Below are 16,140 nucleotides of genomic sequence, written 5' to 3'. Positions count from 1 at the left end.
CTGTGATTTAACAAAGGGGGAAAGTGAGGACCATCCAATAGAATGTGGTGATGAATGCACAACAGAACTACCAGAGGATGCAAGGTAACAAAGTCAAGAGGGGCCTAGATTTGGGGGCACACTCTGTGTTTTTTAGGGATTCCTGTTGGCTTCATTCCTCATCTTTAGGAGCTTAAAGATACTTCAGATTGATTTATTAATATCTCAACTTTATTCACTTTTCGAGAGAAACTGTGTGGTATCTTTGTAATGGTTCAGCCAGAAATCTCAGCTCTTATGCTGCTCAAGTCTGTTCCAAATTGGAAAAAACAAATGGAATTTTGAAACTTATCCCTCGATATTGATTTCTTTTTTGTGCCTGCCGCATCTTGTGTACTCTTTAGCTTCTGGACTAATGTTTGTAGAAAGGGTTTGTTATAAATGATCATTATTTCCCTAGACAACTAAAAAGAGTTACGTTAGGGAATTAAATCAGCTGAAATTGTGCACAGCAACACAGATACCCATACAGTGCTGGGATACTCACTCAGAAAGAAGGAGGCATACAAAGATGGGCTACCATCTGAGAGGTAACTTTGGGGCCCCAGCTGCTACCTAAGTTCTTAATTGGCTTCATACCTCCAATGTCCAGCCCCGTAAAGCCATAACTCTTTCCTTGGTTAACCTTCTCCAACCACCAATGTTTTCTTGCTACTCCACTGCTTAAAGACCTATTCTTAAAGACCACATCCTACCCTTCCCTTGTTATTAGAAATGGACAGCATTCAGCCTGGACTGGAATATAAACCATATTTTCCATGTTAGCATCACCAGGTCAGCTCTTCCACTTGTCCATCACAGATCTGAAGCACATGGAGCTCCCCATTTAAAATGAACATACACTTCAGGCACAGTTCAAAAACGAATCCTCATAGAGTTCCTGCCAAAAGTACTGTGGAAACTATTATTTAGTAGACGTCATATAAGGCTTATACTCTCCATCCATTTTTGCAGTTCCTTTACTTACTCATAAATTAGGTTACCAAAAGCCAGTGCGTGTGCTTGTCTCTCTCAAGAAAGCTTTTCCAGAGGATCATGAATTCTACTTGCCTTCATTTGAGGAATGATGCAATACAGCATTCAAAAATGGACTGTGAATCCTGTGAAAGTACAAATAAAGATAGCATTGCTGATTCCTCCACGTGTTATGTGGCAAGTGCAGTGGACAACCCTCTGGCTGGCACTTTTTTTTTCTTTGTATTAGGAGTGTTGCTGACTCCAGTTTGGCTCCCCACCCCCCTTTAAAAACTCTTATTCCTCTCCTACATTACCCAAATGTATTTCAGATAATATTGCAAGCCATCCTCGATTCTTTCTGGAAAAAGGTAGGTTACCAGTAAGTACCACAGACAGACCTTCAGCTAGACACTTCAAGAAATAGATATGTCAGGTCTCAAATATCAAAAAGTGTTCCATGTGGCACTGACTAGAGCTGCCACCTCCCTGACCACATCACAGCCCCAGATGCTCTGAGCTTCCTTGCTGGATCCTTCGTTGACCATCCTATTTTCTCCATGGTTCCCATGCTGCCCTACATTCTTTGCTTCCTTTGGGCCCTGTGGGTAACTTCATTTTCAACTTAGATGCCTTCCAAATCGCCCCTTAACCTGACTTATAATGTTCAGTCATTTGAACTACCAAAACCAGCCTGCCTGGGAAGGAATTTCTTTTATTGCAGCATTTTTCAAATGTCAGTCAGTTGTATCCTGCTTCACACTTGAACCTTATTTTGCGTAGTATCTTTCCTTAAATCCTCTTCCTTACATTTCCAATTGGACCTGAAATACACAGAATTGAGTTCATCATTTTTTTTGTTGTTGTTGTTCTTGACAGACTCTCATCATCAAAGTGTATACGTTTCCTTATTTTGTTAGTTATTTAATTTCTTTGACTATGTAATACGTGTCTGTAAACCACCACCCCAAACAAAAGCCAGGATGTCTATATGACCCCTTTCCACAACCTATCCACCTACCCATTGCCCCCAGGAAAAGAATTTTGAATCTTGTGGTCATCATTCCTTTTCTGTACAGTCTCATTGCATCAATATGTAGATCTAAAATGTGCATGTTTTACTCTAATTGTTTTTAACCTTAAAAAAATTAATCTAACTCTATGCAATCTTTTTTGAGTATTGCTTTTCTTCTCATTTTATATAACTCAGATTTATCTCTGTTATTCTCAGTGGTTGTAGTTCATTCAGTTTTACTGCTATATAATATTCTGTTATGTGAATTCACCACCGTTTATTCATCTACTTTTTTTTGCTATTGGGTATTTGGTGGAGTTCGTGATTTCCTTAGTGTTCAGAGGACTGCTGTGAACTTTATTCTGCGTATCACCTGCATTCAAGTGCAAAAATGTATCTTGATATGAACATACAGGCTGGGATGGTGACTCATTAAAGCAGGCAAATATTCCATTTAAGGAGACGATGCCTCCTTAAACAGGAGACTGTTTTCCAAAGCAGTCACATCAATTTATTCTGCCACCAATCATTACAGATAGCTCTGAATTCATACCTTCCTCAGTGCTTGCAAGTGTTAGACTTCTGAATTTATACCAACAGGATAGGTGAAAAGTCTCACTTAAAAAATTATGGGGAAATGTTATATTTTTAATCATAAGTAGAAAACTCATATCATTTCATACAAATAGAAAACCATGAAAATAAATAAATAAACCAAAACCAAAATCATGTTCAAAATCATCACTGGATACTTCTACCTATTGAAAGCAATTAGCCTGAGGTTGCTGTTTCTTTTTTTGAAAGGGAAAGTTAGCAGACATTAGCGAGCATTGGAGTTAACGACAGCAAGCTGAGATGGTTTGACTGAAAGAACATTGAAAAGGAGGTTCCTTTCTCAATCTGTGATTTACTGTATTTAATTTTGAATACTCTTAATTCTTAAAATCATCTACATTGCCACCCACACACTTGCCCTAATTTGGTCCTCTGTAGCATTTCCTTAAATAATCTCTTATTAATCACAGCCAATTCCCAAGTGATCCTGTGAGGTTCTGATATCTTGTTGACAGTGTCAACTTATATTTTGAATTTATTTGAATAAATTCATTATGTTTTATATCAAGAAAGAGTTCATTCTTTGGCTTTACCTAATAAGGACATCAAAGTCTGTTTGGATTTTGCTTTCTGCTTCAATAGTAAGGGATTCTTGTTGTACTTGAGGACTCTTAGTCAAATATTTTTTTGTCTGAACTGTTTCTGATCTTTCTGGTTTATTTTTTAATGTTTTGTATCATACGTATTTTAACACTGGAAGCTATCTCAAGTGTTTTGGACGTGTATGCTAAATAAATTATGCTATAGAAAAAGAGCTTCTACTGTGAATGAATAAGTGATCAGTTATTGTTTTTATACTCTGCATTGTTTTTATACTGTTCTATGTGGTGACCTCATGTTTTTCACTTAGAATATAAACTTCTAGAAGACAGGAATTGCCTTACATTAAATGTGTGTATATGGCTTCCCTGATAGCTCAGTTGGTAAAGAACCCACCTGCAATGTAGGAGACCCTGGTTTGATTCCTGAGTTGGGAAGATCCCCTGGAGAAGGGAAAGGCTACCCACTCCAGTATTCTGGCCTGGGTCACAAAGAGTCAGAAACGACTGAGTGACTTTCACTCAAATGTATGTATTCCTTGGTTCTTAGCAAAACATTGGATAGTAAGCATCCCCTAAACACTTGTGTTTCAGGGGGACATCCTCTAAAGTAATGGTAGGAAATCTGGAGGTGGCAATGACCTTAAAAAAAAAAAAAAACTAACAAAAAATAGAACGAGAAAGGCTTTCTAAAATCATGTCACCTTCCCATGCAATAGAACAGCTATAGTACTGTTTTTCTTCATAAAACCAGTCTGTCAGTGTGCTGAGTGACAATTTTGCTTCAGTTCTGAACACTCAGTGTTCCTTTACTTCATACATAATCAGGGAGAAAGATATTCAGGATTGTGTGGATATTGCATCTCTCCCAAAGGATTTTATTGACCCTGAGAATACGTGCTGGAAATGAGGGATAACATTTGTGTTCCGTGTGGGATAGGGCCTTGCATACTCCAAGACACCCTGATGAGAAGGCTGGAGAATGTTATTCACATAAGGCCAGCATCAGATCCTGGGCTAATCAATGGGGGTGCTTGTAAGATATGAATCACGCCCATTATTTGGCCCACACTTAAGATTCTGAGTCTGTCAATGAAGTTGGTCAAATTGGCAGACATGTCCGTTCTGGTCTCTGTGAACACTGGAGAGCTATAAAATTGCTCTGAGTGGAAAATTCAACTCAAGCAGGAATTATGCATCTGCAGCCAACACCACCAAGCAAACTGAAAACCAACCAGAATATTAAAAAAACAAATGACCACAAACCATACAAAATGTTCAAGTCCATGGTATAAAGAAAAATACTCCAAGGACTCCAAAGGTCTGATTTATTAAAGACCTCGGTTCTTGCAAATGCATAAAATTGTACAATGACTCATAGAAAATCAGTCCCTCAATGCATTTTGCACCAGGTAGAAGATATATGAAGAAAACCCCCATTTATACAAGGAGCCCATGATCCCTGTGATTTATTAGGCAATTTCCCCATGTGCAATACTGTGTGAGCACCAGGCCCAGCGTGGAACCCTAACCAGAAGAAGAAATCAGGATGAAACCAGAGGGGCCAGCAAAAGTCTGGATTCAAAGGCATGTTTGTGTGCAACTTGGCAGCAATGAGACCAAGTAGGGAGGTTGGAAATCTTAAAGAAAGAAAAACATTCCCCATTGGGCTTCAACAACTACAGAAGGAAAGTTTTCCCAGAGGAGACCATTCATTCTCAGCTAGCTCTCCTGTTCTACAAAACAGTAGGGCTTTGCCAGTGTCCCCACATTTTCCCAAGAAGAGAGAGGTGGCCTAATCCACTGTGGACTAGCTCCCTTTATTGGAAATGTCTGTGCTTCTGTGGACAGCAACCACCCCCCCCCACCCGCCCGCCCACCACCTTCCCTGAGGGGTGGTTCCATCATGCTGGTCCAGAAGATTAAAATCTGCACTGAGCTGAATAGAAATGTTATGCCTTAGGGATATGAAGGCAGGGAAGAGGATGCTAGATGATAATCCTGAAGTCATGTTGACTGAAAACAAAGGGTGAATTTTAGTCTCAAAATGCCTGAAACCACTCATTCTGTGATCCTGGCTGCTCCATCTTAGATGGAGTCTATTTGGGATGCTTGCAGTCTATTAGGGAAAGTTCATTTAACCAGATGACTAGGAATAAGGCCAGATCTCTTTTATGTTTCCATGTCATGATTTTCTCCAGCTAGTTTCATGGAATATTGCCACGTGGGGCATATTTCTGTCTCCAGACACTCACAAAATATCTAAATTACATGGGTGGAACTCAACATGAGAAGATATTAAAAAGTTTAATTAGGAAGTTCATATATATATATATATATATATGTAACAAATGGTGTATGTGTGGAAAAAAATGTATATATGTATGTTTTCCACAGACAGAGAATTCCTGGGCAACTTTGTCCTGGAAAACCCATTCCTTTTCCTTTAAGAAAGCCCAAGGCACATGCAGCCTTATTTTAGACTTTGCGGTTTGTGTCATGGCAGAATTCTGTCTAATATGTTGGCTACAGCTGCGAAAGCTGGTGGGCCCCCATGTCTCTTCTGGTATCTCTGGCCTTCCTCTGGGTGTCAGCACTGGAGATGCTCAGGCTTCACTCTGTGTCTGAGTTTTTAACTTGTGGCTTCAGGTCAATGAGATCAGGATCCTTCTAGGTGTGGGGATGAGGGAAATGAAAACAAAACGTAAGTATTTCAGTTGAGGTCTCTCCTGTCTTCTCCTTTCTCTAGTATGATTTTCCTAGGGCTTCCTCGTGGCTCAGCGGTAAAGTATCTGCCTGCCAATGCAGGAGACACAAGTCCAATCCCTGGTCCGGGAAGATCCTACATGCTGTGGAACAACTAAGCCCGGGCACCACAACTATAGAGGCTTTGAGCCTGTGCTCTAGAGCCTGGGAACCACAACTACTGAAGCCCCCATGCCCTAGAGCCCATGCTTTACAACAAGAGAAGCCACCAGAATGAGAAGCCCATGCACCACAACTAGAGAGTAACCCCAGCTTTCTGCAACTAGAGAAAAGCCCATGCACTAATGAAGACCCATCACAGCCACAAATAAATATATAAAATTATTTTTAAAAATCACGTTTCTAAAAAAAAAGATTTTTCTATTTGCAGAAAATCATTCCTTGATTTCTTAAGTTTTCCCTTTCACATATTTACCTACTCAACTCTCTAACTGCATTAAAAACATGTATTTAAGTAAAACAAACAAGCAAACAGTTAACTCACCAAAGCACCTATTTTCTTTTTTTGTTACTATGCATTTTATTTAATTTAAATTTATTTATTTTAATTGGAGGCTAATTACTTTACAATACTGTGTTGCTTTTGCCATACATCAACATGCATCCACCATGGGTGTACACATGCTCCGCATCCTGAACCCCCGTCCCACCTCCCTCCCCGTACCATCCCTCTGGGTCATCCCAGTGCACCAGCCCCAAGCATCTTGTATCATGCATCGAACCTGGACTGGCGATTCGTTTCTTATATAATATTATACATGTTTCAATGCCATTCTCCCAAATAATCTCACCCTCTCCCTCTCCCACAGAGTCCAAAAGACTGTTCTATACATCTGTGTCTCTTTTGCTGTCTCACATACAGGGTTATCGTTACCATCTTTCTAAATTCCATATATATGCGTTAGTATACTGTATTGGATTGGAGAAGGAAATGGCAACCCACTCCAGTGTTCTTGCCTGGAGAATCCCAGGGACGGGGGAACCTGGTGGGCTGCTGTCTATGGGGTCGCACAGAGTCGGACACGACTGAAGCGACTTTGCAGCAGCATACTGTATTGGTGTTTTTCTTTCTGGCTTACTTCACTCTGTATAATAGGCTCCAGTTTCATCCACCTCATTAGAAATGATTCAAATGTATTCTTTTTAATGACCGAGTAATACTCCATTGTGTATATGTACCACAGCTTTCTTATCCATTCATCTGCTGATGAACATTTAGGTTGTTTCCATGTCCTGGCTATTATAAACAGTGCTGCAATGAACATTGGGGTACACATGTCTCTTTCAATTCTGGTTTCCTCAGTGTGTATGCCCAGCAGTGGGATTGCTGGGTCATAAGGCAGATCTATTTCCAGTTTTTTAAAGAATCTCCATACTGTTCTCCATAGTGTCTGTACTAGTTTGCATTCCCATCAACAGTGTAAGAGGGTCCCCTTTTCTCCACACTCTCTCCAGCATTTATTGCTTGTACACTTTTGGATTGCAGCCATTCTGACTGGTGTGAAATGGTACCTCATAGCGGTTTTGATTTGCATTTCTTTGATAATGAGTGATGTTGAGCATCTTTTCATGTGTTTGTTAGCCATCTGTATGTCTTCTTTGGAGAAATGTCTATTTAGATCTTTGGCCCATTTTTTGATTGGGTCATTTATTTTTCTGGAATTGAGCTGCAGAAGTTGCTTGTATATTTTTGAGATTAGTTGTTTGTCAGTTGCTTCATTTGCTATTATTTTCTCCCATTCTGAAGCCTGTCTTTTCACCTTGCTTATAGTTTTCTTTGTTGTGCAGAAGCTTTTAATTTTAATTAGGTCCCATTTGTTTATTTTTGCTTTTATTTCCAATATTCTTGGCGGTGGGTCATAGAGGATCCTGCTGTGATTTATGTCAGAGAGTGTTTTGCCTATGTTCTCCTCTAGGAATTTTATAGTTTCTGGTCTTACGTTTAGATCTTTAATCCATTTTGAGTTTATTTTTGTGTATGGTGTGAGAAAGTGTTCTAGTTTCATTCTTTTACAAGTGGTTGACCAGTTTTCCCAGCACCACTTGTTAAAAAGATTGTCTTTTCTCCATTGTATATTCTTGCCTACTTTGTCAAAGGTAAGGTGTCCATTCTGTCTTTGTGCCAGTACCATACTGTCTTGATGACTGTGGCTTTGTAGTAGAGCCTGAAGTCAGGCAGGTTGATTCCTCCAGTTCCATTCTTCTTTCTCAAGATTGCTTTGGCTATTCGAGGTTTTTTGTATTTCCATACAAATTGTGAAATTATTTGTTCTAGCTCTGTGAAAAATATCGTTGGTAGTTTGATAGGGATTGCATTGAATCTATAGATTGCTTTGGGTAGTATACTCATTTTCACTATATTGATTCTTCCAATCCATGAACATGGTATATTTCTCCATCTATTAGTGTCCTCTTTGATTTCTTTCACCAGTGTTTTATGGTTTTCTATATATAGGTCTTTAGTTTCTTTAGGTAGATATAGTCCTAAGTATTGTTTCTTTTTGTTGCAATGGTGAATGGAATTGTTTCCTTAATTTCTCTTTCTATTTTTTCATTATTAGTGTATATGAATGCAAGAGATTTCTCTGTGTTGATTTTATATCCTGCAACTTTACTATATTCATTGATTAGCTCTAGTAATTTTCTGGTGGAGTCTTTAGGGTTTTCTATGTAGAGGATCATGTCATCTGCAAACAGTGAGAGTTTTACTTCTTCTTTTCCAATATGGATTCCTTTTGTTTCTTTTTCTGCTCTGATTGCTGTGGCCAAAACTTCCAAAACTATGTTGAATAGTAGTGGTGAGAGTGGCACCTTTGTCTTGTTTCTGACTTTGGAGGAAATGCTTTCAATTTTTCACCACTGAGGATAATGTTTGCTGTGGGTTTGTCATAGATAGCTTTTATTATGTTGAGGTATGTTCCTTCTATTCCTGCTTTCTGGAGAGTTTTTATCATAAATGGATGTTGAATTTTGTCAAAGGCTTTCTCTGCATCTATTGAGATAATCATATGGCTTTTATTTTTCAATTTATTAATGTGGTGTATTACATTGATTGATTTGTGGATATTGAAGAATCCTTGCATCCCTGGGATAAAGCCCACTTGGTCATGATGTATGATCTTTTTAATGTGTTGTTGGATTCTGATTGCTAGAATTTTGTTAAGGATTTTTGCATCTATGTTCATCAGTGATATTGGCCTGTAGTTTTCTTTTTTTGTGGCATCTTTGTCAGGTTTTGGTATTAGGGTGATGGTGGCCTCATAGAATGAGTTTGGAAGTTTACCTTCCTCTGCAATTTTCTGAAAGAGTTTGAGTAGGATAGGTGTTAGCTCTTCTCTAAATTGTTGGTAGAATTCAGCTGTGAAGCCGTCTGGACCTGGGCTTTTGTTTGCTGGAAGATTTCTGATTACAGTTTCAATTTCCATGCTTGTGATGGGTCTGTTAAGATTTTCTATTTCTTCCTGGTTCAGTTTTGTAAAGTTGTAGTTTTCCAAGAATTTGTCCATTTCTTCCAAGTTGTCCATTTTATTGGCATATAATTGCTGATAGTAGTCTCTTATGATCCTTTGTATTTGTGTTGTCTGTTGTGATCTCTCCATTTTCATTTCTAACTTTATTGATTTGATTTTTCTCCCTTTGCTTCTTGATGAGTCTGGCTAATGGTTTGTCAATTTTATTTATCCTTTCAAAGAACCAGCTTTTGGCTTTGTTGATTTTTGCTATGGTCTCTTTTCTTTTGCATTTATTTCTGCTCTAATTTTTAAGATTTCTTTCCTTCTACTAACCCTGGGGTTCTTCATTTCCTCCTTCTCTAGTTGCTTTAGGTGTAGAGTTAGGTTATTTATTTGACTTTTTTCTTGTTTCTTGAGATATGCCTGTATTGCTATGAACTTTCCCCTTATGGCTGCTTTTACAGTGTCCCACAGGTTTTGAGTTGTTGTATTTTCATTTTCATTCATTTCTATGCATATTTTGATTTCTTTTTTTATTTCTTCTGTGATTTGTTGGTTATTCAGCAGCGTGTTGTTCAGCCTCCATATGTTGGAATTTTTAATAGTTTTTCTCCCGTAATTGAGATCTAATCTTAGTGCATTATGGTCAGAAAAGATGCTTGGAATGATTTCAATTTTTTTGAATTTACCAAGGCTAGATTTATGGCCCAGGATGTGATCTATCCTGGAGAAGGTTCGGTTTGGACTTGAGAAAAAGGTGAAATTCATTGTTTTTTGGTGAAATGTCCTATAGATATCAATTAGGTCTAACTGGTCTATTGTGTTATTTAAAGTTTGTGTTTCCTTGTTAATTTTCTGTTTAGTTGATCTATCCATAGGTGTGAGTGGAGTATTAAAATCTCCCACTATTATTGTGTTATTGTTAATTTCCCCTTTCATACTTGTTAGCACTTGTCTTACATATTGCAGTGTTCCTATGGTGGGTGCATATATATTTATAATTGTTATATCTTCTTCTTGGATTGATCCTTTGATCATTATGTAGTGTCCTTCTTTGTCTCTTTTCACAGCCTTTGTTTTAAAGTCTATTTTATCTGATATGAGTATTGCTATTCCTGCTTTCTTTTGGTCTCTATTTGTGTGGAAAATCTTTTTCCAGCCCTTCACTTTCAGTCTGTATGTGTCCCCTGTTTTGAGGTGGGTTTCTTGTAGGCAACATATATAGGGATCTTGTTTTTGAATCCATTCAGCCAGTTTTTGTATTTTGGTTGGGGCATTCAACCCATTTACGTTTAAGGTAATTATTGATAAGTATGATCCTGTTGCCATTTACTTTATTGTTTTGGGTTTGAGTTTATACGCCCTTTTTGTGTTTCTTGTCTAGAGAATATCCTTTAGCATTTGTTGAAGAGCTGGTTTGGTGGTGCTGAATTCTCTCAGCTTTTGCTTGTCTGAGAAGCTTTTGATTTCTCCTTCATATTTGAATGAGATCCTTGCTGGGTATAGTAATCTGGGCTGTAGGTTATTTTCTTTCATCACTTTAAGTATGTCTTGCCATTCCCTCCTGGCCTGAAGAGTTTCTATTGAAAGATCAGCTGTTATTCTTATGGGAATCCCCTTGTGTGTTATTTGTTTTTTTTTCCCTTGCTGCTTTTAATATTTGTTTTTTGTGTTTGATCTTCGTTAATTTGATTAATTTGTGTCTTGTGTTTTGCCTTGAGTTTATCCTGTTTGGGACTCTCTGGGTTTCTTGGACTTGGGTGATTATTTCCTTCCCCATTTTAGGGAAGTTTTCAACTATTATCTCCTCAAGTATTTTCTCATGGTCTTTCTTTTTGTCTTCCTCTTCTGGGACTCCTATGATGCAAATGTTGGGGCATTTAATATTGTCCTGGAGATCTCTGAGATTGTCCTCATTTCTTTTAATTTGTTTTTCTTTTTTCCTCTCTGATTCATTTATTTCTACCATTCTATCTTCTACTTCACTAATCCTATCTTCTGCCTCTGTTACTCTACTATTTGTTGCCTCCAGAGTGTTTTTGATCTCATTTATTTCTGCTTTATTGACTATGCCAAAGCCTTTGACTGTGTGGATCACAATAAACTGTGGAAAATTCTGAAAGAGATGGGAATACCAGACCACCTAATCTGCCTCTTGAGAAATTTGTATGCAGGTCAGGAAGCAACAGTTAGAACTGGACATGGAACAACAGACTGGTTCCAAATAGGAAAAGGAGTTCGTCAAGCTGTATATTGTCACCCTGTTTATTTAACTTCTATGCAGAGTACATTATGAGAAACACTGGACTGGAAGAAGCACAAGCTGGAATCAAGATTGCCAGGAGAAGTATCAATAACCTCAGATATGCAGATGACACCACCCTTATGGCAGAAAGTGAAGAGGAACTAAAAAGCCTCTTGATGAAAGTGAAAGTGGAGAGTGAAAAAGATGGCTTAAAGCTCAACATTCAGAAAACGAAGATCATGGCATCCGGTCCCATCACTTCATGGGAAATAGATGGGGAAACAGTGGAAACAGTGTCAGACTTTATTTTTCTGGGCTCCAAAATAACTGCAGATGGTGACTGCAGCCATGAAATTAAAAGACGCTTACTCCTTGGAAGGAAAGTTATGACCAACCTAGATAGCATATTCAAAAGCAGAGACATTACTTTGCCAACAAAGGTTCGTCTAGTCAAGGCTATGGTTTTTCCTGTGGTTATGTGTGGATGTGAGAGTTGGACTGTGAAGAAGGCTGAGTGCTGAAGAATTGATGCTTTTGAACTGTGGTGTTGGAGAAGACTCTTGAGAGTCCCTTGGACTGCAAGGAGATCCAAGCAGTCCATTCTGAAGGAGATCAGCCCTGGGATTTCTTTGGAAGGAATGATGCTACAGCTGAAACTCCAGTACTTTGGCCACCTCATGTGAAGAGTTGACTCATTGGAAAAGACTCTGATGCTGGGAGGGATTGGGGGCAGGAGGAGAAGGGGACGACAGAGGATGAGATGGCTGGATGGCATCACTGACTCGATGGACGTGAGTCTGAGTGAACTCTGGGAGTTGGTGATGGACAGGGAGGCCTGGCGTGCTGTGATTCATGGGGTCGCAAAGAGTCGGACATGACTGAGTGACTGATCTGATCTGATCTGGATTGCATTATTCATTATATATTGATTCTTTTTTATTTCTTCTAGGTCCTTGTTAAACCTTTCTTGTATCTTCTCAATACTTGTCTCCAGGCTATTTATCTGTGAATCCATTTTGATTTCAAGATTTTGGATTATTTTCACTATCATTATTTGGAATTCTTTATCAGGTAGATTCCCTATCTCTTCCTCTTTTGTTTGGTTTGGTGGGCATTTATCCTGTTCCTTTACCTTCTGGGTATTCCTCTGTCTCTTCATCTTGTTTATATTGCTGAGTTTGGGGTGGTCTTTCTGTATTCTGGCAGTTTGTGGAGTTCTCTTTATTATGGAGTTTCCTTGCTCTAGGTGGGGTTGTACGGGTGGCTTGTCAAGGTTTCCTGGTTAGGGAAGCTTTTGTCAGTGTTCTGGTAGGTGGAGCTGGATTTCTTCTCTCTGGAGTGCAGTGAAGTATCCAGTAATAAGTTATGAGATGTCAGTGGTTTTGGAGTAACTTTGGGCAGCCTGTATATTGGAGCTCAGGGCTGTGCTCCTGTGTTGCTGGAGCATTTGTGTGGTATGTCTTGCTCTGGAACTTGTTGGCCCTTGGGTGGTGCTTGGTTTCAGTGTAGGTATGGATGCGTTTGATGACCTCCTGTCGATTAATGTTCCCTGGAGTCAGGAGTTCTCTGGTGTTCTCAGGATTTGGACTTAAGCCTCCTGCTTCTGGTTTTCAGTCTTATTTTTACAGTAGTCTCAAGACTTCTCCATCTATACAGCACTGTTGATAAAACATCTAGGTTAAAGATGAAAAGTTTCTCCTTTTGAAGACAATGGGCTGCTTTTCTGGGTGCCTGATGTCCTCTGCTGGCATTCAGAAGTTGTTTTGTGGAATTTACTCAGCGTTTAAACGTTCTTTTGATGAATTTGTGGGGGAGAAAGTGGTCTCCTCGTCCTATTCCTCTGCCATCTTGCCTTGTAATCTACTATGCATTTTTTAATTGAAGATAGTTAATTTGCAATGTTGTGTTAGTTTCAAGTATACAGCAAAGTGATTCAATTATACATATATACATTCTTTTTCAGATTTTTTTTCCATATAGGTTATTACAAGATAGTGAGTAGAGTTCTGTGTGTTATGTAGTAGGTCCTTGTTGTTTACCCATTTTATATATGTGCGTGCATGCTAAGTCACTTCAGTTGTGTCTGACTCTCTGTGACCCTATGGACTGTAGCCCACTAGGCTCCAATGTTCATGGGATTCTCCAGGCAAGAATAGTGGAGTGGGTGCCATGCCCTCCTCCAGGGGATCTTCCCAACACAGGGATTGAACCCACGTCTCTTATGTCTCCTGCATTGGCAGGTGGGTTCTTTACCACTGGTGCTACCTGGGAAGTCCTAGATTCCTAACTTATCTCTCCCTGTCACCATCCCCTTTTGTAACCATGTTTGTTTTCTGCTATTTTTTAAAGAAACTATTTGAATTCAGGAGATACAGGTTCTAATATCAGTTTCACAATCTGTGAACAGAAAAAGCCTAAGCAATATAAGAATACTACTATCACCCTAAAGCAAGAATGTCTGCTTTTCAATTTATAAACTGATAACTTACCATCAATTATTGTAAGTGGACTATATTAGTCCATTGTGTTTATCATCAACCTGAATTTTCAAAGCCTTGTGAGGTTTAACTGTTAAAAGAGTAATTTGTAAAATTCCATGATTAAATGTGGAAAATACATCTCAGTTCAGAACTAAAATTACATATATTATGGTTTCAAAAACTATATTTTAGAGAGATATACTTAATAATTACTGACATTAATTAAGTATCCATGAATATTAAATGCATTGCTTTCTTACTTTTTTCAGTGAAACTATGAAATGCTAGGCTTCTTTAATAGCACAGATGGTAAAGAATCTGCCTGCAATGCAGGAGACCCGGGTTTGAGTCCTGGGTCGGGAAGATTCCCTGGAGAAAGAAATGGCAACCCACTCTAGTATTTTTGGCTGGAGAATTCATGGACAGAGGAGCCTGGTGGACTACAGTCCACGGAGTCGCAAAGAGTCAACACGACTGAGCAATTAACACAAACAAACACACATAAAATACAGATTGTCCTTGGCATTTGTGAGCATTTGAAGGGGAGGAGGGAAATGAACTTTAAAAATTCCTGAGGGGTACCTCTCAAATAAATTACTTAAGTCTCATTCTGCTTCACCAATGAAACTTTCACAGACTATTTGGTTAATTAGAGGACATATTTCAGAATATTCCACTCATTTTTTTTTTTTCTGGTAAGACCAAATGACAGAAAAGAAGTATAAAGCATAAGAAATGGATGAATTTATGACCTAATATAAGTGGAATCATGCAGAAGTTGTGTGTGTGTGTGTGTTTTCTTATTTTGGGGCCCATCCTGATTCACCACTAATATGTTTTTAAAAATCAAGGAGGAACTTGTCCAAACCTCAGTTCATAGGAATGGAATTAATATTGCTATAAAAACAAAGAGTGGGGGGAATAAACTCTGGCACTCTGACTAACAGGAACCGTTGAACTCAGCCGCTGTGAGGACCGTGTGACTCATTCCGGGAAAGAACTTTCCTCTGCCATTCTCTGAAGGGGATTCAACCTCGTCCATCAGCTATTAGCTCAGCTTTTTAAATTAACCATATCAAGACCCACCAACATTGCCTAGAAAAAATAATGTGTTGATGTGTTGTCCATGTATTTGAAGACAAAAGGACTGTGAGAGTCGGATGCGCTAAAGAATTTTTTTTCTTTTTGTAGCATTTATTGTAAAATTTTAAAAAATCTTACTTGCAAAAATTTGAAAAATAAAGTTTTATGGAAAAATGTCTGAATTCTGTTCAAATGAGAAATATTACAGGGATTTTTTTTTTTCCTACCTCAATTGGTTTTGTTTTCAAGAAAACATGACACATGCCACTTAAAAACTTCAAGATGGGAGAAGAAAAGTCATATGCTTTCAATTAAAATAGGTTCTTTTTGTCTCCCAGAGAGTATTTAAGTATTTCATGGGAGCCTGAGAAATCAGTGCAGTTTTATACTTTTTTTTTCAGAAGGGATGTGCTACATTATCCCACAAATTCTTGCCTATGGTCTGGTCTCATCCAAATTTCCCAATTTGCCTGGAAGAGAAAGGCTATTTCCTGGTTGAAATAGCTTTCTTTTTCACATATTTTATCAGACTAGGCTTCACTGATCAACTCTCACATATCAATGTCTAAACCACAATGGTTTATTCCTCATTCATGTTACACAACTACACAACCACCATGGTCATTATGGGCACTCAGGAACCCAGTTGCTGAGAGTCAAGATGGGTTGAAAGACTGCTTTGGAAGGTCTTGCCTTAGCAATTAAGTGCTTAGCTCATAATTGACCCAATTCAGATTTTGGCCAGAGCAAGTCATATGATGCCATCCCACCTCAAGGAAGTCAGGAAGTACAATCTTTCTGTTTGCTAGCTTTATGTGATGAACTGTAAGAACACAACCACACATATAATTGCATACCTACATTAATTACTTAAAGCTTGGCTTCCAGTAATTCCTCCCTGGCATGGAGGTGTCCGTGAATTCTAAAATTACTTGAAATTCTTGTAATGTGT

At 38.6% G+C, this 16,140-nt stretch overlaps 1 long non-coding RNA gene across 1 annotated transcript in view; it reads left to right on the top strand.

The window, feature by feature from the left end:
* The window catches only part of LOC147373976 (uncharacterized), a 61,871-nt gene extending 46,509 nt beyond the window's left edge, over positions 1-15,362 (top strand). The window contains exon 3 of the long non-coding RNA XR_015162308.1: positions 15,053-15,362. This is a non-coding gene — a long non-coding RNA (uncharacterized LOC147373976). The remainder of the gene's footprint in view (positions 1-15,052) is intronic.
* Positions 15,363-16,140: the final 778 nt, after the last annotated feature.

The sequence above is a fragment of the Bos grunniens genome, chromosome 4 (genome assembly GCF_055505025.1).
Source record: "Bos grunniens cultivar Pamir isolate PY7600 chromosome 4, Bosgru_T2T1.0, whole genome shotgun sequence".
In the NCBI taxonomy this organism is placed as follows: domain Eukaryota; kingdom Metazoa; phylum Chordata; class Mammalia; order Artiodactyla; family Bovidae; genus Bos; species Bos grunniens.
This window is presented reverse-complemented; position numbering and strand designations above follow the sequence as displayed.